We start from the raw sequence: 25350 nt of genomic DNA, 5'->3' as shown, positions 1-25350 counted from the left end.
TGGGCCATAATAAAAAAGGGTGTTGTTATTTTTAGGTTTATTTCAAGTATTTTAGTCTTTTTTAAGTTAGTTATTAATCTTAATTAATTAAAAGAGAAGTTAATCTTTAAGTTTCTTTTTTTTTCAATGAAAGAGTAAGAAGAAATGATTACGCAAATAAATGTATTGTAAATTATGGGCATAGTTAATTTCACCAAACAGTTCATAGTCATACTAAGATAAAAATATAAATGCCGTTTGTTGGCCAAAAAAGAAACTGAATTAATATTGATCTTGTAAAACGGGGACTAAAGATACTGTCTTTTTTCTCATGTAATCTTGGGAACAAAATCAGGGTTACATAGAAATGACACTTAAATAAATAATAATTAAAATTACGTTTAATAACTAACTAAACTCCATTTTGAAATTATGTATATTTAAATTGCCATATGAAAGAAACATTAATGTTAAAATCATTACGAAACTAATTTTCCGACAACCTCATTTATAAGGCGAAACCGTGCCAACAACAATAAAATTTTAAATATTTTGACTTCGTTCAAGGCGACGTACTTTACGGCTCACTAATGAAAACAATTATATTATTGTACAGTTATTCAATAGGTATATTAATCTATACCAGCAGTGGCTTAAGCGTGGGACTCATCCGTGAAGACGTAGGTGTGCACAAAATTTAATGGAGTTTTCTGTCTATCTGCGCATTAAACAGTCTTGTACTGTGAAGGAAAACATCGTGAGGAACCCGACATGACCGAAAAAGTCGACGGCGTGTGACAAAGGGTGATCATCTAGCCTTTTAAGCAAATGATCACGATCAGAAATCTGGCGCCATGAGGTTCCTTTTAATAATTTTTTATGTACATACAACAATATTTATTCCAGAGACAAAATAGTGCTTCCGTAAGATGGCATCACGAGAAGAATGTCTATAATAAACAAAATAATAATATTATATAAAATAGACGCCAAGTAATTAACTATAATTACATGATATTGAAGTTTCTTGTTGTTTTATAAACACAAAGACATGATCAAAAGCAAAATATTTCGTCTCATTTCGTTCAAGGAATTAAAAAGGAATAACGTCGCGTCTCTTGTGTGTCATTGATCTCTTATTGAACATAGTCCTACCTGGATCAAAAAATAACTTTACATACATATTCTATCGTCTACGTCATCTGTCAAATTTCAGTGACGTACCGATTCTTTGTACCGGAATTACAAAGTATAAAATGTCGCGTGTTCAAAAGCCGTTAAAAAAATAAATAAAATGTAACGCATGAAGTTGAAAATTAAAAAATAAATGTCAATTACACCTGTCACCTAAATTGCATTGCGTGCATCCATTTAAATATTTTACGTGTCTTCATAAGACTTTAGCATGCGAAATTCTAAAGATTCGCGAAGATTCACGAAAATAATAAATGACAGAAAGGAAAGTTCATATAATTAAGTGATTATTTTCGTTAATAATAAATGTACTAGCGATTGATTTATTCGTCTACATAACATATATTTAAAATTCTCTTGTACAAACACCTCCGAAACGGCTTATCATGCGTCTACCACCAACCCTAATTTTTTATATTAGTTTTATAATAATCCCCTATTATTTGTTACTATCCCGCCTAAACGAAATAATGACAGTAAAGAAGCGATAAAAATGATGAAAATGACAATTGACATTTCAAATGGCGCGTTCAATTTAGATTATCTCCATAGATGATGCTAAATCTACGACTTTTATGCATTAAAAGAGCGATTAACATTACGATTAACGCTAAACGCTGTGTTAACTTAAGTTTAACCCAATTACCAGAATTCTATTTCGGGAGAAAATTCATCGTTCACATTCATCACAATTATCAGCAATTACGTTATCAGATAATAGTTAATTACACCGCATAAACACTACAATTGTTAATTATCATTGTTTAATTATTTATAATAAGCATTATTGTTTAACACAATTAGTTGAAATGTCCCAAAGGGATAAAAAGTGAGCTAATGACATTACCGTTATAAATTTAGATTTTGCGCGTAATAAATAACCGCTCGGAAGCACAATACGTTCATTATTATTCAAACATTCACGAGGAATTCGAATAATAACTCGAATATTGAACATTATTCATCTTAAGAGCTTAAATCAGTATGGAAAAGAAACGATATAGTGGCGGATTCCATTATAGCACAGCCATATGTTTGTCAATAGCACGGCTGATTGGGGCCTCCTCGAAACGCTGCGAGCCTGGTACGCGGTGATTTACGGACAAGCCGCACTACTTGGCGCTGCGCCCGTGCATCGAACCCGTCGGAGAAAAATTGCCCGTGACGCAAAGTGCAGTTTTCTGGTATTAAAATTTAAAATGAGTTCAGCCAAACAAACTGTTTGCATTTAGACTACGGAAGTAACTCCAGAACCGTTTTATAAACTGCCACTGAACGAATTGTAAACATTTCAATTTGTCTACCAACTGAAAAGCAACAAAGAGTTCGAGTTTAACCGGTACAGATGAACGCTTCTAATTGTAATTAACAAAAGATTAATTAATGCCCTGTTTGTGAGTTTCCTATATGGCAAAACAACGTTGACCACATTGTAAAAAAGGGACTTAGTTACTCACCCCTCAGCTGAATAATGACAGAAAAATCATAGATAATAAATGTCCAATAATGACAATTAACATTTCAAATGATGATTTACATTTTGTATGAATGCAACATTCGTTTTAAAGAGAATATAAATTCTGAACGTTAAAGTATCACCAAACCAAACATACCGGCATAAATAAACGTTTGAGCTGCGAGAAATGATATCTAAAAGCTTTTTATGATTACGCCATTCGGAGCTTTATTTACTCGACTACCGTTAATGTTAAGATAATCTGGGATCAAAAGTGTGATAATGGCCTCCAAAGATCTCACGTTTTGTAACTAAATTACAGTAAAATTGCGATGCGTGTTGTGTGAAACTCTTTCAATTGCTACATTATTAGTGTAATTACTTAAGTATGGTGTCATTATTATCATTCTTTATTGGATAATATTTATCAGATTGTATTTGAAGCCACGTAATTTAGTAAGAATTCAAAGATTACCTGGGCTAGCAATATGGAAACCCTATACCGTCTTTTTGTGCGTACAAAACATTAAAAGCTATACACGTCCTTTTCTGTCTCGAGGGCTATTTAATCGTGTGAAAGGGACGCGTGAATCCGAAATAAAACGAATTTCTTTGAAGGCAATATTTTCTTTGTAAGGAAGGCGAGCGTGAATTGATTTGGATGGCTATTCATCTCATCTCGAGTATCAAGTTAAGCGTGAAGCTTGAGAAACGCCAAACAAGATTATCTTGAAATTATCGAAAAGAAAGACGTAAACGGATGTAAAAATGTGCACGCGAAAAATAAAAGTTCAGAATACTTAACTGCTTTTGTAAGCAAAAAATACAGTTCTAGATTAAACCAAAGTCAATATTATTTATCTTAATATATGTGTAGTTGAGAAATAGGTAACATTACATTTATATTTGTGACGTTTATGACAATAACAGATCCACTTAATTAAACTTGCAACCATCTAATCCCATTCAAAAGAGTTTTTATTACTTAAAACCGAAATTTTCTTTTAAAACAAATATGAAAGCATAAAGTAAAAAGCGGTAAGCCGAGTTCACTCATTCCTCATCCCTTTCAGACATGTTGAAATTTATCATGCTGTCCCGCTCACTTTTATACTGAGGCGAGACTAAGGATAAGTCTGCCGGATTTGGCAAAAAAATATTTAAAAACAACAAACATAAGAAATCCACAACTGAAACGGTCCGGTTTCTGTATTCGAGATTACGACTCGTATTTTTAACCGGGTGTTAGTAGACGCCATAATTTGTAATTCAAGGAACATTTAAAATCATGAAAAAGATTTTGATTATGTTATGCAACCCTGATATTTATAAAATCCAGTTTTCCTCCATCTGATCATTTGTCCCAATAATTGAGTAAATTAATTGTATATTCTTTGTAGGGCGTCGATGCGTACATTTTTGTGTTAGTTTCTCTGTTTTAGTTTTAGACATAAGTGATCAATGTTTGTGCTAACCTGAACTGGTGCTTCGAATGTTAGGTAACCCATGACCAATTGGTTAATGGTTGTGTTTAGCTATGTCAAGCTCTTGAGAAACTGTGTGGGGACTGGGGACTGGGGATTTATAAACTAGAGAACACAATAAAATTGTTTTGTGTGCTTGTGAGCAATCTCTCATATAATAAAATACAAATGGCTCTTTGACATTTAATATTCGATTTATCATAAGCCTGGAGTAGACAAAAAGTTACGTACACAATTCTCCAAACACGAGCGTATTCCAAAGACAATAGAGAATATTACTTGTTTTATGTTTATGACGTCGTGACGTCACTTATATGAGAAAAGCTAACATTGCAACGTGTCATATAATATGTACAAATACACCTAAATAGGTGACTTTAATATTTATACAAAACATATTTGATATTTGTAATTACATCAAAAATTGCGCAAATAACTTAAACTTACACCAACCAAGAGATAAAACTATTTGCCCAATACGTTATCAAAAGTTAAATACTTGATAATTTCTTACCGATCCAAATTTGTTCTACCGGTGACTGGCGATGACAATCCCAAAACCACACAATCCATTCAGCACTAGCACTTTGGTTAACACTATCACTTGGTTAGCAGCACGAATGCACCATCACTCAACACTCCATGCCTTCCAAGGAAACACGATACACCTACAAAAGACAAAAAAAACCGTCAAAAACACCGGGCACTCAACCGTACGACTTTGAACACAACAAGCGCGTGGTATGTACGCACGCTTGGCGGATACTGAGCGGCTGCGGCGAGCGAAGAGACAGCGCTTTAAGCGATGTAGTTCGTTTACCGAGTTGTGGTATTCGAAATTCAAATATACAGCCGATTCTCTAGCGGCAATAGTCATTTCACGCTTCACTCAATTGAAGAGTAAAGTGTAAAATTACGCTAATAATAAAACTTCCATAACGGTAAAGAAACTTACCATTGTAATTGTTCGATTAGTTTTTGTGTTTTAAATGTAATTTGTAATACAATTACAATATTTATAGTATATATTTTTAGCTAGAGAACAAGAATTCAGCGCTTCGTGTGCAACGTGGCGAGGAGGCGCGGGTTAAAAGGGGGACTCGGGCGAGAACATGGCTTCCAAAATTATTACACAAACATTTATGCATGAAGGGATAACAAAATGTTACCGCTGTTATACCGTTCTGATTGAAGCGGATTTATTCATTGCGTCTCAATGTAAAACGAAACTAATTTACAGCAAATTATTATTGCGGATATATAATTTTGTACGAGTTATAAAAACTTAACGATATCGTAAATGTAAACGTTGAACATAATAAGTAGCATGTGTCTCCAGCCTAAATGACTAACCCAATTTTGATTAAATTTAATATAGATGTAGTGTTTTAGGTAATTTTATGTACACGTCATGTGATTCAATTAGTCAAACTGAATGCGCCGTTTTATATAGCAAAGCATAAAATATGTTTTTTTTTTTATAAAAAAGAGCGTCTGCAAGAAAACACGTGAGACGATAAAAAATTAATGCTCCAACGTTCGACTCGTAAAGTTTATTTGTGTACGTAGCTCTACAAAGAAATGCATAATTATTACAACACTGTACTTTATTGTTATTGATATTAATGATACTGAAACCATATACCGCGTTTAATATTACAGAATTTGTAGTAAAATCAATTTTTCAGTACTTGTTAGTTTCTTTAACAACATGTCCCATGAGTCATGGAAACCATTTAGATTGTAACTTTATCATGTTATCGCTGTTACCTCAAAACAATTGGCTTTCTCAGAATCGACCTAACAGCCGGATGGAGCTTCCTCGCCCAAGCAAACAATGCACACAATGGCACGTAACGTATACCGGAAACAAATCACTAAGGTTCTACTTGTCAATGTGTTATCCTCCTTTGAAGTATTACTAAACCTATCTTATTTTTATCGGGTTTTTTTATTTAGCGACGCAAGTATGTTGCGTAATGATTCAACAGTTCGAAGTACTAGACGCACATAAACGGTAAGGAAATGTTTTAAAATATCAAGGAGACCTGTGTACTGTTAATCACTGAGCTGACAGCAATTTGTACACGATAACCACAACTGCAACTCAACACCATATCGACCCACTCACTCTACAATGATTGATGGCACGGTGTCAATTTCGAATTATCGCTGACACTTATTAAGTCCTGGTATAAAACCTTTCTTACTACTAAATATATATCGCCGTTAAAAATAGTTTTTATATGTAACGTTGCGTTTTGAGACTTATTTGCCTTAATATATAGATAGATATTCGATCATGTATGTTAAAGAAGCGTTTCGATCATTCATTTATTGTAGCGATGCTGTATTCATCTTATTATGTCTTACGGTCATGCATATACGGCGAAATGAAAAAAGAATTCTATTTCTATACTAATATTATAAAGAGGAAAGATTTGATTTTTTGTTTGTTTGAAATGAATACCGCTCCGAAACTACTGGATCGATTTCAAAAATTCTTTCACCGTTGCCAAGCTACACTATTCCCGATTGACATAGGCTATGTTTCATTTTCAAAAAAAAGAAAGGATGCTTACTAAAACTTGAATAATCTAACTCAAGGTGTAAAAAAATAAACAAAAAACTTCCTTCAATCGCGTGCACTGCGAAAACTGTTAATGATAGAATAAAATGATGTATTTCAATTTTTCAGGACACATCACTATCTATGAAAAATATCGCGACAGCATGTCTCTATCTTTTATAGTTACGTCACAATAAGCGTCCGTTTATTAAAATACCACCGCTAGAAAAGTCTCTTTATTCGTACCTAGGTACTGATTCCTTATCAAAATAAATACCAACGTTTCAAATAAGCTACAACTTAATGGCATAACCACCAAAAAAGCATGGTGGATTGGTGTTCTCCTGCCGTTTCTCTTGAATAGTTTATTACTATGTAATATAAGAAAAATCTTAGCCACAGCAACGCTTGGCCGAGTCTACTAGTATTTTATATTTTCACGCCTATAGGCATTGACCACGGATCTCCACTTGCTCCGGTCCTCACCTCTCTCGCTTCATCTTCTTTCATGATATTTACCAGGCATGTTCGGCGATTATGAGTACTTTTACCTTGTCCCTTCTCTAGTCCAAATCCAGGTATGTACGACAAGGCCTACCCGACTTCACCAGGTTGCCTTATATACTTGTAAGCTACTCATTCATCCATTCTACCCGGCCAAACCACCTAAGCATTCCCTTTCGTATCCTTGTCATATGGACCGCTAACCCACACAGCTCACGTATCACCATTAATTATCCTATCACGGAATCTTATTTTGTATTGATATTTTCTTCTTGTCTTTAACAGTTTTTTTTATTAACCAATAAAAATATCGTGCTCGAGGCAATCAGATAGTGGAACCTAATTATTCATAAAACAAAATACAATCGCTAGAAAGTAAATTTGGATAAAAAAACAAATGACTAATGCGGTATGTTAAACAGACGCGGTTAATCAATTCAATAAACAAAAGGCAAGACCGATTAGCGTCGTATCGTCTCACGTTAATTTATAGTATAGGCCGACTTTTAAGCCGATTAAATGTAAACGAAGAAAACCAAATAATTACCACGATATTTTATGTTGAAATTTAACGATAAGTGGCGAAGTGAAGCGTATAACAAATTATTAACGCCCCAAACAATTTTGACAATACAGCGAACAGCTTTCGAGCGCGACCCTTCATTCCCAACCGTTTTTAACACTCAGCGTAATTATTTCTACTTTTAAACGATTAATAATTATTGAAGTGAAACTTCTTTATCGGGGTTGGAACAAAATTTACCGTCACATTTTTCGGTTACGCGCCATCTTTTTCTTGTCCCTACCACGGTTGATCCGAAGAGATTCGAAGCCATTAATAACAAAAATATATAATTACGATAACAATGATAGTAATAATTCTATTACAATTAATGAAATTCTGTAATAATCTTAGTAGTAATAAGGTAAAATGAAATAATAATTGTATGTATTTGTATTCATGTCTATGATAATAAAAGCCTTTTGTTAAACTTTATCTAATTTAACTTTATTTAACCAATTTCTGTAAAGTTGCATATAGTAGATCATTTTTCGAAAAATAAGGTCATAAAGAAGTTTCACTTCTTACGTGTGTACACTGTACACCTAGTACACGCACACATTTTATTTTCATCCTCAGAGATATTACATTATGGAATATCTCTATTTAATTATTCATGACTATGTAAAGGCGGTTATTGAGTTAAAAGGTTTTATAGAACGGTCCTAGCCAACTAGAAAATTATGTGTAATTAAACGTCACCTGCCGCGTTCACGTCACCCCTTTCTCTCCTCGTGGGCAATTCAGAGTTCTCGTTAAAACACGACGTATGTTTGCTACAATATTAAGCTAAATTTATTTTTGTAATAAAAACAAAAGCAAGATAATTAAGCTGCTTATAAGTTTATAATAGGTATATAATGTTCAATTCAATAAATTAATCTTCGAGATAAATCATTATCAAATCCACCCACGCGTGTCGTTTTCATACGAACCTCGAGAGCAACGATATTATCGTATTATTGGCTAAATCTCTTTGAATTTATGCTTGCCTGGTTATCGAGTCACAGATTTGATGGCGGCTTTGTTTTTTTTATTGTTTATTAAATAAAACACAATAAAAATAGCGTAAAGAGGTTGTTATCGTTGAAGATATAAATTTATAATAAATATATTTAAATAAAATAACTAAACATAGTTCTTGAGATTTATATTCTTAGTTTAGTATATTTTTTCCGTATCAGAAATTTCATCAGTGATACTTGTTAGTCACTAAAAGTTTTACAATAGATCAAATTAGATAAGCAATCAAACCACTAAATACGATAATGACAATATATACGAAATATAACAAAGAGCTCAGTAATTATCTTAGGCGAGGTGGTTATTGTAGATCCATCACACGTCAACCGCAATAAGAAGGAAATAATTGCAGCGGGTCTATCACAGCACGTCCAATGCGAACAAAAGCAATTTGTGTCCGCACGAAGTGGCTTTGTACGTGCGTGGCGTCGTAGGTGTTTATTAGTGTTCGATAGTTAGATTATACGTAGATATTGTTCGCTAGAGCCGGCCGAATTGCCCCCCGAGTCACGACCCACTGAGGTCGCCGGATATCGCTTCGTTGATCTCGAATTCTCGACGCTAACTACACGTGTTTCGGCCGCCGCACTGACCACTTCTAATTAATTTATCGGATGTAACCCGCTTCGTAAGCCGACACAGATAAGAAAACTGTATTATTTCCTTCGCATTCCTGCTAACTTGGAAAACAAAGTAACATTTGGCGGATATCCAACGTCACTATCATATTATCTGATTTAGTATTCTTGCATGACCAAAATGGAGTTGCTACGAAATACGCGGTTGAGAATTCGCATTATATCCAATTCGTGAACTGTGCCGTTTGTAAAGGAGAGCTCTATGAATAGGGAATGCAATCCCGATCCCGCGGGATTCTGATCTCGCGAGATCTCGTGTCATTTTTCGGGATCAATCCCGAAGCATAATATGACGAGATCCCGTTCGAGATTGACGGGATTGGGAGATACTGATTAATTTAGTGCAGAACATACGTTGCGTTTCATTATTCGAAAGCTAGAAGACCTAGAAACTACTCTCTCAGAAAAGTTGGTCTCGTCGATAAAAAATCTGAAAAATCCGAATAATTTTCAAGATGATTTGGAGCAATGGAAAGGCAATGAGACTTTCCAATTGAATAATCCAACACTGCCAAGCAAATATCTAAATCGAAGAAATCAAAAAATATAATCACACTATTATAGAGATTAATAGAGAGTAGTAGTAGTAGGAACAAGTACAAATTAATATATAGTATTAAACGAAGATCACTTGCCACTTTCTATGATTGCAGAGATTTTAATATGTATAAATTCTACTGTTACACAAACTAATACATTACTTTAAGAGAAATTAGAAGATACTCTCCGAAACGCTAGCTTAGACAAATTAGAGTCAGTAATACAAAAATAAATGGATTTTTTTGAATGTAGAGGAACAAGGGGGCAATTTTTGCAGTTTACATAATATAATTGCTTATTCACGCTGTTGCCAACCAGTGTTGAGTTGGAGTAAGCATTCTCAGCAGCTGGGTACATCGCAACGAACATTAGATGCCGGTTATCAGATAGCACTCTTTATACACTTTTTTTAATAAGTAACTTTCAAAATGTACCTACTACTTTTTAATCTCCTTAAATAATATAAATTCTTTTGTTTTGATATGTTAAGTTCGTAAAACTGTTAATTATTGTTATTAGTACTAAAGGCCTTTGTTTTCTTTCAAATAATATTTTGTTTTAATTAACCTCATTATCACAAACAAGCAGTTTTCATCATATTCAGTCATGTGAAATTCACATTTTTTAAAACATGACGAGATCCCGAAAATCTCGGGATCCCGCTGGATTGATATTTCTAATCCCGCGGGATCTCGAATTTACGATCTCGAGTCGGGATTGCATTCCCTATCTATGAATCACCTAGGAGTAAATAAAAAGATTTTCCTGATACCCGCGGACATGTCTTTTAAAGATTTTTGGCACAGAACCAAATACTCATTTACAATCACGCAACACGCGAGCATGGTTTAACGACAAATCACTCGCTTGATTTGACGTGTTAATAGTTCCGATTTTTACAAAGACAATAAAAAATGGATATCACGAAAAGCAGCTGATGTGATAGAAATCTTTTTCCATTATTCCGGGGGAGACAAATATCGCTTGGCTCACGGCATTCCCTCATTAAAACGTCCCAACGGCTGTAGACTGTCGTCCCCTTCGATTCGATAATCGATTTTATTGCCGAACGATATAAACTAAACGATAACGTTGGTTTAGTTCAAATTTCGTTGCCCGCAAATCAATCATCATATTATTTCAACACGGGTTTATTATGATATGACGGAATAACTAATCGCTCTAATTTGTTGGCAACGAATGCTGCTAGATGGAATTTGGATGTAATTTATAAACATTTCAATTTGAATTAATTATTATAATATATCGTTATTCTACAACCTCTAACTTGTCTTGAATTGAATAAATAATATTTAAAGTTGCCAGCGTGCTTAAATAATTGCAAGCTGTTACAAAATTATAATAAATACGACCACGGCTTAGGTCGCCATTTTTGTTATATTTAGACAGCTTCCTTCAACTTCAACCAGTCATTATATGTCAGTCGATTAACATAAAACCATTATTTTATTTTATTTATTAGTAATTTTACATACATATTACAAAACAAAACACTTAGACAATATACAAAGCCAAAACAGATAACAGATAAACAATATGAAACAGACAACGTAAGTAAGTACATTAATAGACAAAATTATAAAAATACGACCACAGCTTAGGTCGCCATTTATATTTTATTTTGACAGCTGCCTTCAACTTCAAACAACTTCAACCAGTCATTTATTTACATATGTGAATTAACATGAAACCATAATTTACCTCACAATATCTATTGCCGCTCAAAAAAGCTGGACGACTTCATTGTAGTAAGGATAGATAAACCAAACCATATCATTAAAAAAACCTACATAAGAAATTAGTTAATTTAATGTTCTATCTACATATCTTCATGTACACAGATACTACATAATGTAATAATATTGGCATACTATATGAAATTATTGGCCAACATTTGGCTTGAACAATATACGAGATTTTATTCGAGAAATTTAAGTTGGAGACATTTATAATTTAATGCAGATCTTACTACGCTGTATAGTTTCACAGATAATATGCACGGTAGTCGAGCAAAATCCTCGGTTCTCTGTCTACTTGCATAATAATGTAGTCGGTGGGAAGTCAGCTCTCCGGGTAAATTTGCTTTGAATCCGCCTGCATCTCCCCATTTATGATAAAAAATGTGCACCCTAAGCACTTAAAAAACTCCGAATCCACAAACTGCTGCCTCTAAACGATTACTTTTCTTTTTAATACACTTTAAGAGTTTTGCGCAATCATATTTCCCGCAAACTCATTTAGAGCGAAATATTGCCGACGAATGTGCTATTCAAATGTTTATATTAGGTAAATGAATTAAAAGTACAATAAAATTAAACGGTAAATGTTTTTGTCTTCATCAATCAACGTCATAGTTATGAAAAGGCGCTGAACAATTCTTTTGTGTCCAACCACGTCTATAAGCAAGAAAAATGAAGGTTTAAAACGTTTTCTTTGTACGAAACAATAATAGATTAATGCGTGAGATATATCGAGCGTGGCGATAGCATAATTAAATGACATGATATCGCTAAAAGATTTAACAAACAAGAATGTTCAGTCCGTGGCAATGGAATTAAAATACTATTAGGCCAATACAAAGTTGATTGAGTCGGCGAGAGGAACGCGGTTGGCAGCAGCCATCCGCTCGCTCCGCTCCTGTAATTTGATTTGGGGCGCCGCGGGGAGGGGGCGCCGGGATCGATATGGCGGGGGGCGGGGTACCGCGGCGAGGGGCGCGGGGGGGACCACCAGGCGCGTGTTGTTATGGAAACCGTAGCTACCCCGCGCCGTCAGATTTCACCGAATGTCACACTAAATTAAACAAAGGATATCGTTTTCAGGTGCCCGAACTTCAGTAATTATAAATGAGGTTGGAAATGGGGGATTCCTGAATGCAACATCACTATCGACTTAAGCAATATTAATATGTATATATATATATGTTATATATTCTCGCTTGATCAATTTGTTTTAATTGGTAAAGCTTTATTTTACTTAACTCTCTTGCAATGGAACGTTAATACTTCTGCAAGTAACAAGGATCGCATAAAGCTATCGGTATTAGTGGAACGCAATATAGTCGAGATATGGCCCTCGAATTTCAGACACAAAGGCCTACGCGATCCGTTAGAAATGCGATTATTAAGATCAACTTGCTCGGTTTACTCGCATCAAATCTAATATTATTCACTTGAATATTATTATATTGTCTTGGAATCGATTTACTATATCAAATTGTAGTAATGCGAAATGTTTAACAACACATTTATTACGCACTAAAGAGGGATTTTCAATGTGATGTTGGCCTATTGTTTCACTATGTTAAAATATATCATCGCCTTTCTCGATAATCATCTGATAATTTAAAAGCATAAAATGGCTTACAAGAGAGTAAGATGCAGATATACATCTTTCTCGTTTCCACTATATCGTTCCGTGAGATTTAAAAATGGAATTTTTAATCCGAACATTAATCCACTCTCAACGATGAAATAATAAAAACCTCGCGAATTAAAGCGCCAAATTGTTATTTTAAATCCAGACAAAAGTCTCATAAACAATAAAAAGTAAATCGTTTTAGTACAGACATAAAAATACAAGCTTAATAACTAATAAGAGATCAAAGACCGTAGTACATGAGATCGCTCGAAGCGATAAGTACACCTCCACACGTTTCTTTGTACATTTTTTGCTCCAAATATATTAGATAATGTGTCTTTGTGGACGTGTTTCGCGTTACAATTATAATAAGCGTAATAATATAATTACGTTTAGTATTCTTATGTCAAAAAAGATGTATGACTTTACGAGTTACGGTATTTAATCATTAACAAATCCTTAAAATTTGTGAAATCCCCTAGACGAAATCAATTTAATTAAACTTAAATATCTTCTAAAGTCTCCTTAAACCTTTGAAGCGTAATAAACTCGAAATCGTGTTACGAACTCAGATAAAATACTTTCAAGAAAAAGGCAAAAACAGATGCTCACTTTATGAAGGAATATTTTACTGGTGTGGTTTTAAATTATACTGTGACAAGGCGTATTTTTAATTTAGGGATAAACATAACAAGTTATAATTTAATTATATAAGTAGAGATGGTCTCTGAATAGGTAATGAGTATTGAATCACATAATGCTAGTGAAAAGAGCACAGATTAAAAATAATATTATGTATTGGCACAAATGATGTCATTGTTTGTAATTGTAAATTGATTTTACGTAATAATAATCTCATGAAATCATTAAAACTATCTTTATTGTATTAATTGGATTTATATATAAATTATAGCAAAACGAATTGTTTTTCAATAAAATACTTTCGTAGATTATATTTTGATGACCATAAACATCTTTAATCAATAATCTATGGTTTGTTCACATTTTTGACGTCTCAGTTTTAAATAGATCTCAAATTTTAATATCCGTTTTTTTAAGTTTTTAAATGTAATTTATATTCCAAGACATTGTATGTTGTAGCGCAAAATATTATATTAAGTTTTCATAATTTTCGTAGAAGTTAGTGTATATTTTGACGAATAAATGTGGCGTTATTTCGTAAAATGCGTTTCGAGAACAATGAACGAATTCTGGGAAAAGAGAAATTAATTGCTGCACTTGAGTCAGACGTTTGTGAGAATAAACCACTGGATCCTGGCTACAATAATTACTGTAACAAAGAAAATGAACAACCTATTAAAATTGTCTCTGCTTTTAATTTTTTTGCAATTATTTTCATGTAACTTGGCTATGGAGTATATTTCTGAATAGAGAAATCTAGTTAATAAATTAATAATTTTTTATCAGAGGCATATTTTTTGTTACAAAAAAGATATCTACTAGGAAATTATGAATTGCGGTTAAACAACGCGTCCACGTGTTTGTTTGTACGTTTGGAACATCAACTTATTGTTTTTCAATTAACATGAGTTACAAACCCTTTGCAATAGTATTAGGAGAGCATAGATTTAGTAGTTGCCTCAACAATCAAACTGATATTACATAACATCTCATGGGAATGTCTTTGTTGTGTAATCACAAAAGATATTATTTTCACAAAGAATTTTAGAATACAATTGTGCGTAATAGCTTTCACATTTGTCAAAATTCGATTACAATTTCACGATGGACAAATTACAGGAAATGCGTGTGTGCATTTTCATATACTAACCTCATTTAGTTTATGACATGGGATTTACAGTTTTATTGATAGCGTACCACAAATAGCTATGGTATGTTATGTGTTTATCACTCCATGGTCACTATGAACACAAAAGTAACATTCTATTTTGCTTATAGCTTCCTAGTACATTTATCAAAGTCGTCTTGTTAATGATAATTTATTTATTTACTTAATAGAGAGATAGTAGTAGATCTTATTTATCTTTTATATGTCTTATTCTTTTAACTGTACGTAGCAAAAGTGATGGGAGACCTAATAATTCCTAATTATCATAAGCACCTACCGATTTAAGTAGAAACATTACAATACGCCTTGCATTAAACTTTTGATTGGATGGTGATATGGTGAGCGTCAATTAATGTTTATGCTCTCTAAAATAACCCTTACATGCAATTAAAGCGATGTAAATAATAAATGAAGCTACAACCCGATCAGGTTTACAAATAGTTAAACTTGTTGCCGGTTGAAATTGTAGTAAAAGCGTAAAATATTTATTCAAAGTGTGATGGATGTTTGAGCGCTGGCGTCGAGCGCTGTTTTCATCTAAATTTTATCGTTTTATTCGTATTGACATATCAGACGAGTCGCATTTTAAATTGTATTCGACTTGATATAGATCACGGTTTTATTAAATTGAAGCGTATCACAGCTTTTTTAGGGAAACTAATCTTTTAAAATTCAGTACGGGATCGGAGTTGTTCAAGTTTATTTGATTTTTGAATTGGTTTACGTAGTTTAAGTATTATAATAGAGGCATAAAACAAAACCAATTTAGCGGCTTTAATATATACTATAAAAACACACTTTTATAACTTAAAAATACGATTATAATGATATTGTATAGTGAGATAAGAGTAATATAAACTAAAATTCTTAAACTAGTCACAAAATACCACAGATTAAATTCACGAATTTTATTTATTTTAACTATTTGAATAACTATTATGTCACCTAACTACAATGGCTACAGAGCATACTTTTTACAACTCATTCAAAACAATACATAACAAATAAGGAAAAGTTAAAAATCGAACATTCTTTAACATCCTTAAGTTTAAAACAAAAAAGCCGTCTTATACATGTCATTAATCTGTGTCAACACACTAAAACCACAGACGATATACTCTATGCCAACTCAAACAAAACCATAGAGCCTGACCTTATTTATAAATACACGTATTATCAGTTTCAAGTTACAGTACAATGTTATTATCTTGTTAGGCGACACCAGCAAAGCCTTACATCATGGCTCAATGAAGGCATTAGTCCGTAATCGATTCTTGCCTCATAATGTCTTTATATTTAGTAGATTATATCGCCACTTGCGTCACTTGCTTGATAGGGTTTTCTCTTTAAGGTTTAATGATTTACTTGAACCTGTGAACTTTACGTCACAGACTACATGTAAACACAGATAAAGAACTATTAATTTGTAATGTGTATCTTACGTAAGAACAAGGAGTTTGTTCTGTGTAAATGAATTGCGGAAGAAAAGGTAATACATAGTTTTAAGTTTAAGGCACTTTCTAAGAAATTTCTTTTTATCATTGTATTCAAAGAAGTTTTTATGTTCAATTACGTCATTAATCCTCAATTAAGCTTATGATGATAAACATTTTGGAATTTTGGAAATAAATAAGTACTCGTAAGTTAACAAGTGTTAAGAATTACATATTATTTTCTTTTACGAATTAACAGTCATGGCAACACTGGATCAAATTACTTAAGAAATCTTGTGGCATACATGTTCAGTACGACGAGGCTTGCATTTTAATGAGTTTATAGCAGCGAATAGGCTTCTGTAGCCCCTTACTTTGTTGCCACATTCTGCCACTTTTCGTTGGCATGGTAAAACGAAACTTCATTTTAAACATGCAAAAATAATAATATCTAACACAGTTTAAAGGGAGCCATTAGTAGGTACGTCAAGTACTTGACAGCCATAGACAGTGGTCACTCGTCATAGATATTATTTATAACGGGTCAATTGTCAATTGAACAATTTAGCGAGTACTTTGTTGGCGTAGTTCGTTCGTCAAGGGATATTTGTTTATTGTTTTATATGAATGTATGATATACAATAGTCATGTTCTCACGAAGACCGTTTCTTTGGTTCCACATAACCTCATTTTGTGATGAAGAAATTAAAACGATTGAAAAACAACTAAAATAGGTTTACTGTGAAAATCACGAGCAGTTTAGTAGTATAGCAGGCGACTGTTAATTGATAACCCTTATTATTATTATTATTAAGCCTTTATTGCTGACACCCAGTATAACATAATACACTTATATAAGATACATAATAAAACTTTATCTAATACATCATTTAACCCGTTTTTGGTAATCAGCGTTTCCTGTGACACATCTCCAGCTGGCCTCTTCCAGCTGCTTCCATTCTTTTCTGATGTTAGCTCTTCTTGTCTAAGTTGTGCTTCCTATTCTCTTTCTCTCTTAGGTACCATCATATGGTGAAGGAAACCATTGTGAGGAAACCGGCAAGCCAAACCCAACAATCAACTGACCACCGACTTGACTATGATTAATGTAACAGTGATCGATTTTTAATGTTATTAAATAAACTATCACTAAATATAAATATATAGAATCATTGTAACAATGTTTTAATCGTTACTCAACAAGTCGCAATCAAGGTGTAACGTATTAATTAAAATTTATATCCCATTGAGAATTTTTTAACTTCAACGCATATCATGTTTAATTGAGGAAGTATACAGATTATACGAAATCGGACCGTGTACTAACAGTAAAACCTACCAGACCGTGGAAAATCCGGCATTTTAGGAAAAAAATTCTACGTTTAGCGGTTCACGATTATAAAATTAACAAATATAATTAAGATTCGTAAAGAACACGAACGAAAAATACCGCCTGCTATATGTTTGTGTATTTATTTTTCATATCGATTTAAAAGAAAATTTGTCCTCATAATTAAATGCGTAACTTACATTAAAATACCTGAAGGTGTTCACGGTGCAATTGAATAGGCTCATTTATATCACCCAGGAGATAAGAAACATAAAAGGGCGGGCGATGATGCTAATACAGTGAACTTAACCTGGCCGGCACCTTGCGCGTCGCTTCGTCCCAAACTGGTTCTTTCGACCTTCAAGTCTTGCCTGACGCCTCGCATTTATGTTACCCTGGTACTGCCGATCGGTATACCTGATCGGTTTTTAAGAATCGATAATTTTTTTATATATCGTCGATACAATCAAAATCAAAATAAAATAATAATAGTTAGTAATTTTTTAAATACGATCGTTGAACAACATACATTATGTATCTGAGGAGTGATGAAATTGAAACAAAAACATCGCAAATTGACTGAGAGAATAAACAACACAACTTTTTACTGATTAAAGATGTGTGTCACAAAGCCGTACCAAAAATGTTTTCTCGTCACAAAATACTACTGACACTTCGCATTGTAACATTATTTACAATAACGTCCATGTAGGTTTTAAAAATGATCGGAATCGTATTCGATTTATATCCGCATTGTATGCGGTAAGTGGGCGGCTTATCAGAACGATCTGGCCCTTACGCTGGCCCTTGCCGCTGGCGTGTACTATCTTTTGTATGTACATTGCTTCAACATTTAAATTTATACTCCCCAAGGAGTCAAGAGACAGGGGAATGTTCTAACGCATTGAAGTCGCAATAAAGCTTCTATTGCATAGTCTTAACATGTTAATAAGTTATGATAGCTTGGTAAAATCTGTTAATTAGATTTTGAAAACTCATGATACTTTGTAGGAAGTTTTAATTGTATTGTCGGGATATGTAATTAAATAATATTATTATGATCCATAAATTATCATTAATGTTAATGATAACTTGAAGTTATCTCAATACATATAACATTTACATGGTACTGGCGTCTGGTATGATAAGTATACTTTATATCCAAATAAATTATTAATGTGGAACATTGTAACATTGAAAATCGAATTTAATCTTTCTAAAAATAGATTAAAGGGAATTAAAAGTAAACTATAATTAGTAACATGTTAATGAAAAGTACGTTGAAACAGGTCGATGTTATGTCGGTCGAAGAAAATTGGAGAAACAAGTGAAAACGTGAAAAGACAATGGAATGCGGCGTGGCACTTTGGGCTAATGAAAGAGTGCTCAGTCTAAATGGCTGGTTATTCGTGAATCGCGACAGTATAATCGCGTGAATGCCGTAATTGGTCTTAATCAAGCGAGATGGCGTGCCGCTCGGGGCAATGTCGGTTCTATTGAAACTATTAGTAAACTTTATTGCTTGAATAATTTCATTGTGGATCCACTCGATTCTAAATTATCGTAATCTATACTCGTCTACTGCCATTACGTTATAAGTTTTACTACAGCCATTTGTTAACGTAATAAAAGGCTCCTTTTAAAGCATGAATAAGTACTCATTCATGTATTATTTACGGCTCGCTTCTCAGCTCTTTGTGGTTTAAACATAAATTGAGTTATTTATGAAAAGATAATGAGAAGGCTTTGTTGGGAACAAAATGTCGTCGCCGTTTATGAGATTGTAAGATTTCATGTCGGTAATTGCTTGTTACGTCAGTCGGTAATGTCCTTAGACATTTCTCTGGGGAAATGGAAAACAAGTGAGCTGTTATCTACGCATTACCGCCTAGTATGGTGATTTACAATCCGAGCACTCTGTGGCTGGTAACGCTCTGTAGAGGCCGGTTTGGTCGAAAAGACAAACCTTGTTAAGACGTGAATTGAATGCTAAACGTGTGTGCATGATTCCATTTAAACAAGTACTGCATGGCACGAGAAACGTGTTTCAAACACCGTTTGAGCAAATAATGTCACAAGACTCGCCTTTTCGACCTTTTTTAATATAGCGAACGATAAACGAATTTATAACCTTCACAATGACTCAATCCGCACATTAAAGTCCTTCTGGGAACAAATTGTCAAAACACTCAGGTAGATTTCAAATAGAAAAAGAACAAAAGAATTCTAATTTACCGATGATTCATGTCGTGGCATTTTTACAAACACAAAGTGAGTTCTATCTATTAAGCTCCATCGAAAGCAATAAAACAAAGTGTTTCGAAGTCTCATTGAGTATTTGATGTTGTTGGTGGGTCGTGATTAAATGGAGCCCCATTACATTAGCATAGCGTTTAGTTGAAGAACAAGTCTTGGAATTGAACATTGGATGCGATGCGCCGCAGGCACGCGGCAAATTGCCAGTGGGCGGCGCGGCGATATGATCCCGCGACCCCTCGATAAATATTCCATCTAACTCGCATGCCTCCCACCAATAAAACATTTCAATGTCGAGAATGCCTAACAAAAAGCACGAAACAAAGAAAGTCTTTGAATGTAAATTAAAATTAATCCACCCGGAAAACAGAAGGATATGAAAACTCAAACAAAAGGGACAAAAGAATTTCAAAGTGGAATCGGACGGAAATGAAGGAGCAAAAAGAAAAGGTAGAGAGCTCTCGAGCCGCGACCTGTCGGATACCAGGAGTGCATACCGCAACGGAGTCTTCAAATTGAACATCGAGATCTAATCAAGTGTGATTTTAATAGACTGGGTGGTGATTGATAGAATTAATAGATTCGAAATAGATGTAGATTTTCAATTTTAAACAACAATGGAAAGCAAATAAATGCCTGGGAGCTGACGCGAATGACACAATAATAAAAAAAAGAAAATACGTATTTGTGTTTGAAATAAATCCATCGAAAGCGGTCACGGAGCGACAACATTTGTTTCATTCCAGCGTTATATTGTTCAGGAAATAAGTGGTGCGCGTCAATAGGCGATTCTATAAAAGCGAATAGCAAAAGTTCGTGTACAGAGCTCGTAATGTTTCTGTTTCGCGGACCGCCCGCAGCGCCCCCTGCAGCCCGAACAAAAAATCCACGGAGCGGAGCACTAACGACGCGGTTTATAAAAAAGCAACGTGACTAATTGGATTCAGATAGTCAACTGACCGCGAACATGCTCATGATTGCACGTCATTTAGATAATCATTCGATTTATGATTCTGATTAAGCTATGAATCCATTTTGCAACTTAATATCATAATCAACTAGCTAATAATGCCTATTTAGTTGCCGCCATCACATTTTAAATATAATATTGCTATCTCTGGAGCAGATATTTATTTAATAACTAAGATTTCTTTTTTTTATGACCATGTTCACAATGTTCTTCGTCGCTCATGGCGAAGCAAGAAATTAATTGGAACCCACGACCTTAGCCTGAGTACCAGGCTAACATTGCACTTAGTAGGTATAATATTTAATATAGAACATTTTATTACAACTAATTGCTACCTAGCTGAGTGTGCGCCATAAACAACACAAAAGATTTTTTCAATTTCAGAAGCTAAGTTCCTAAAATCGACCTTAAAATAACGCGTGACGAAAACTATTTCTTCCATTTTGCATATTTTTCGCAAGCTTGCCAATTGTCAATAACTTTTAAAATAAACAATTATTAAAATTGCTTCCGTAAGACATCAATTGCAACCAAAAACAACAAAAAAGGAATAATTTCTAAAATAGAATACCAATATCAATTTGTCGTTAACAATAAAATGGCAAATTCTTGAAGCCATTTAAGTATTTAAGGAAAATATAAAATGTCGCAGTCTAATCAACAGGACAAGGTGTCGAGTTAATTATGCTAATAAAATGTTTCTATGGAGATTAAATTAACTGTTTATTATGCTAAGTAGAAGAATAACTTATAGAACTTACATAAATATCACAAGAAAAACTGCACTGTTAAAGAATGCGAAAAGTGAATTCATTTAAATGCACGCGTAAATAAAGTAAATTTAAAACTTTTAAAATGATTAAAATTATTTTAAATTGTAACACAAAAATAAAAAATAATAAAAAATCTATATGCATAAATAAGTATTCGGTATTAAAGCGAAACAAATGGCAGGTTAAATTATGGAATGTTGCCATGTGTAAAGATTATAATATCGCTTTGATAACAGTGAGTTTATTTGTTAGCTGCTAAAAGTATTTTTAACGTTAACCTCATTGTACACTAACTATGAATTCTCCTAAGTAAATATACAATATTTATCTTTGTTTTTGAATTATTTAGCATATTTGTATTAATTTTGTATCCTCATTTAAGTTTTGGTATTCCCAAATATATTTTAGTTAAAATAAATTCAACTTGCAATGTCGAAGGTCGCGAAACGGGCACATGAAGTTTTTATGCTGTTTACGAACGATGTAGACGTCTTGATTGTTTGAAAAAAGGGACCTTAGAAATTGGTCGGTTAATATTTCTATGTGATTAAGATTTTTTATTTTTATTTTAGTAATACGTGTACTACAAGCAAATAGCGCTTGAATGTTTTGTCCCCTTCGTTTATTTTTATAATGACAAAAGAGTGATAGGGACACAACATTCAATAGATTTATTGACTTTTTTTTTATAAGTGACTAACGATGAGATTAAATCTCTTCGTAATCGGGAAATCTCAAACATTTCATTTTGTCACGACTGAATGCTCATGATATATGCCATTTGGACTTTAGACTCGATTACAAAAACATTTTTACATACGTTTGCATTGTCGTAGCATCATAATAATGTATTCGTTGCACATTTTCAACAAAACTTACAAAAAAGAGCTTTTACAATGAGTTGAAATTTTAAATAAGTAATTTTTAAACTAAGATAAATCAAATATTACACCGTTTGCTTATCATCTCCTCATGCCTGTCGCCTTCCAACACATTAACTGATCTTATCTAAGTAGGTATTTTCTTTTGTTTCGAATAAGTACTACCTACACAGGTACGATAAGGTTTTTCCTTTTTTAACTGAATAAAAAGGTTTTATATTTCATTTAGTTGTATTTTGTTGATCTGTGTACGGATTAATTATTGCAGGCATTTTTGAGGTTAGTTTGAATTAGGATCAATCTTGCAAAAGAAAAGATAGACTCTTTATTAACATACAACAATTTTAAACAGTTGAAGGTTATGAAAAGCGAGATCTTCATTATATTTGATGGCCTGTCTGGCCTGATGCCTCTTGGTGGTTTTGACTTCCGAGAAGAATTATTAATCGGGATATGTTAATTATTACTTATCTATCATTGTAATAGGTGCAATGGGCAAACCACTGCTAAATACATATACATATATATATAAATATCTATAGTTAAAATTATTTTAATTAAAACCATATCCGATATTTTGTTAGGACTTTGTTAGCAAAGCAATTACTTTAGGTATGTCTAGGGAAAGCTTGCTTTCGGTTCCCTTGTGGTCTAATGGGACGGCAAACAGCCTACCGCGTGTTGACACGCTGTGATTCGGATGCTTTATAAATATTTCAAAGGCAGAGCCATAAGCCATTATCCCATTAGGAACTGGAAAGGGTTATTACTCACCCACGTTGTTATCCGCTTTGACTCGACATATCTTACTGATAGACTCATAAATTACTCTCAGAAATTTAACGATATTTTTATGTTTCTACATTTAAATCTTTGTGTATCTTACAACTGATTTAAAATTATCAATACTTTGTTATAAGGTTCAGTTTCGAGCTACTTACATGAGATACCCCTCTCCCCTCTTCCACTTCCCGCACTACGCTTGCCTATATCTAAAACCCTGGATGCAAAACGATTTACTATATGTTAATCTATACATAAAGCTCACCTTAAGCTTAGCCGGCTCAGTCCAACCGCCAAAACAATCCACAGCTTTGTTTCAATACGATCGATACGCACCGAGCACACCGTAAAAGCAAAGTAAATTACTTTTAATCACCATTCAGCACATAAACGAACACGGCCGACTCGTTTCACAATATAAATCGTTTCAAACTTCACACATTCACGTTCAATAGAACATACAATCGACAGTCAATCCTTGGGGCCATGTAATCAAATCCATAGTAGGTATAAACAAATAACACTGGTGATTTCACGGTAGAAACACTAGTTTTGCGTAGTGCACGTCAGCGCCGCTTCGAGTCGGCGGATGACCGCGGAACTCGTGAAGCGAGGAACGCTACGTGTCGAGACCGGTACGACATGGGAGCGAGCGGGACGGTCTTATCCCGTTAGTATATAAGTTAAGAAAGGACAGCTAATACTTTACGGGCTGTAGATGAAAAGGGCGCATACTGATTACGACTGGCGGCGTCTGTCGCAGCATTTTACTATCGGAGATTTAATCCGGAGACGGACCGGAATGAAATAGATAACAATTGCGTCCTCAGTGGCAGTCATGAACGCTCATTCATTATAATTTAAATTATCTGGCATAAGTTGCGTGTACGGTCATTGACCTCTGACTGAATTTACTAGGGCACATTAGGAAAAATAAAACAAATGACTTACTTATTAACGCTTTCCGCATTCTAAACTAACTACTAGTCTTTTACTAAAGAGCATGGCAGAAAAATAATATTAAATTAATTTCAAGCAATTCGCCCAGCCATTTCGCATTAGAATATACACAGTAAAATTAATTAAGAGGTTTTAAATAAAACACAATAATCGTCATATTTACAGGTTTATTACTAGATTACAGACCACTTTGAAAGTGTCACAAATGCTTCGTCAAATCTTTAATACAATTTAATTTAAACATCTTAAATACCTAAATAATTTAACCTTACACTAATGTAAACGCTAAATCAAGACATATGCGTAAGGGCCGATTTACATTATCTTAGTGTTTAGGAGAGTGCTTTAGGATAGTACTTTAGTTGAAACATGTAAACGCTACTTGCTTTAGTAAACGCTACGCTAAAGAACTTGCCTTTCAAGTTGTACTAAAGCACTCTCCTAAACACTAAGATAATGTAAATCGGCCATAAGAGAAAATATCCATGAGTAGGTAGTCCCTTCATCCATTCAATTCAAATTCTTTATAAACGTACTAAAACTTGTATAAGGGACAAAAAGCTGACAGATGATAGGAGCAGAAATAATTCTTTGCTATGGGATTCAATTAGTGGCTACTAATAAGGAATTCTTGTCGTAAATAATGCTTCAAAAACTATAGATGTTTAATGTGTACTAATTGCTTTAAAATGACGTCACTGCAGCGATGCACGCCTTCTATGTCCGATGTGGAAATGCGTTTGCGCATCCTCTGCCCCCAAAAGTAGTAGTTGGGTGAGCAATGCCCACTAAAAATTTCAGATACCCACACTACAAGGCCGCTT

At 33.8% G+C, this 25350-nt stretch overlaps 1 protein-coding gene across 7 annotated transcripts in view; it reads right to left on the bottom strand.

The window, feature by feature from the left end:
• Positions 1-24169, bottom strand: part of LOC125052251 (zinc finger protein 608-like) — an 83791-nt gene extending 59622 nt beyond the window's left edge. For 5 of the 7 annotated variants that reach the window (XM_047653418.1, XM_047653010.1, XM_047653501.1 and 2 more), the window contains exons 1-2: positions 23832-24169; positions 4628-4781 (exon numbers count right to left, since the gene is read on the bottom strand). The gene's annotated coding sequence lies outside the window, so the exon portion shown is untranslated. Of the gene's footprint in view, positions 1-4627; positions 4887-23831 lie in introns of those variants that run through there. The other 2 variants (XM_047653178.1, XM_047653094.1) reach the window with 2 other exon arrangements.
• Between the last annotated feature and the right edge of the window lie 1181 nt (positions 24170-25350).

Source organism: Pieris napi, chromosome 1, assembly GCF_905475465.1.
Source record: "Pieris napi chromosome 1, ilPieNapi1.2, whole genome shotgun sequence".
NCBI classification, from domain to species: Eukaryota; Metazoa; Arthropoda; class Insecta; order Lepidoptera; family Pieridae; genus Pieris; species Pieris napi.
Note: the sequence above shows the minus strand (reverse complement) of the source record. Positions and strands in the feature narration are given on the sequence as shown.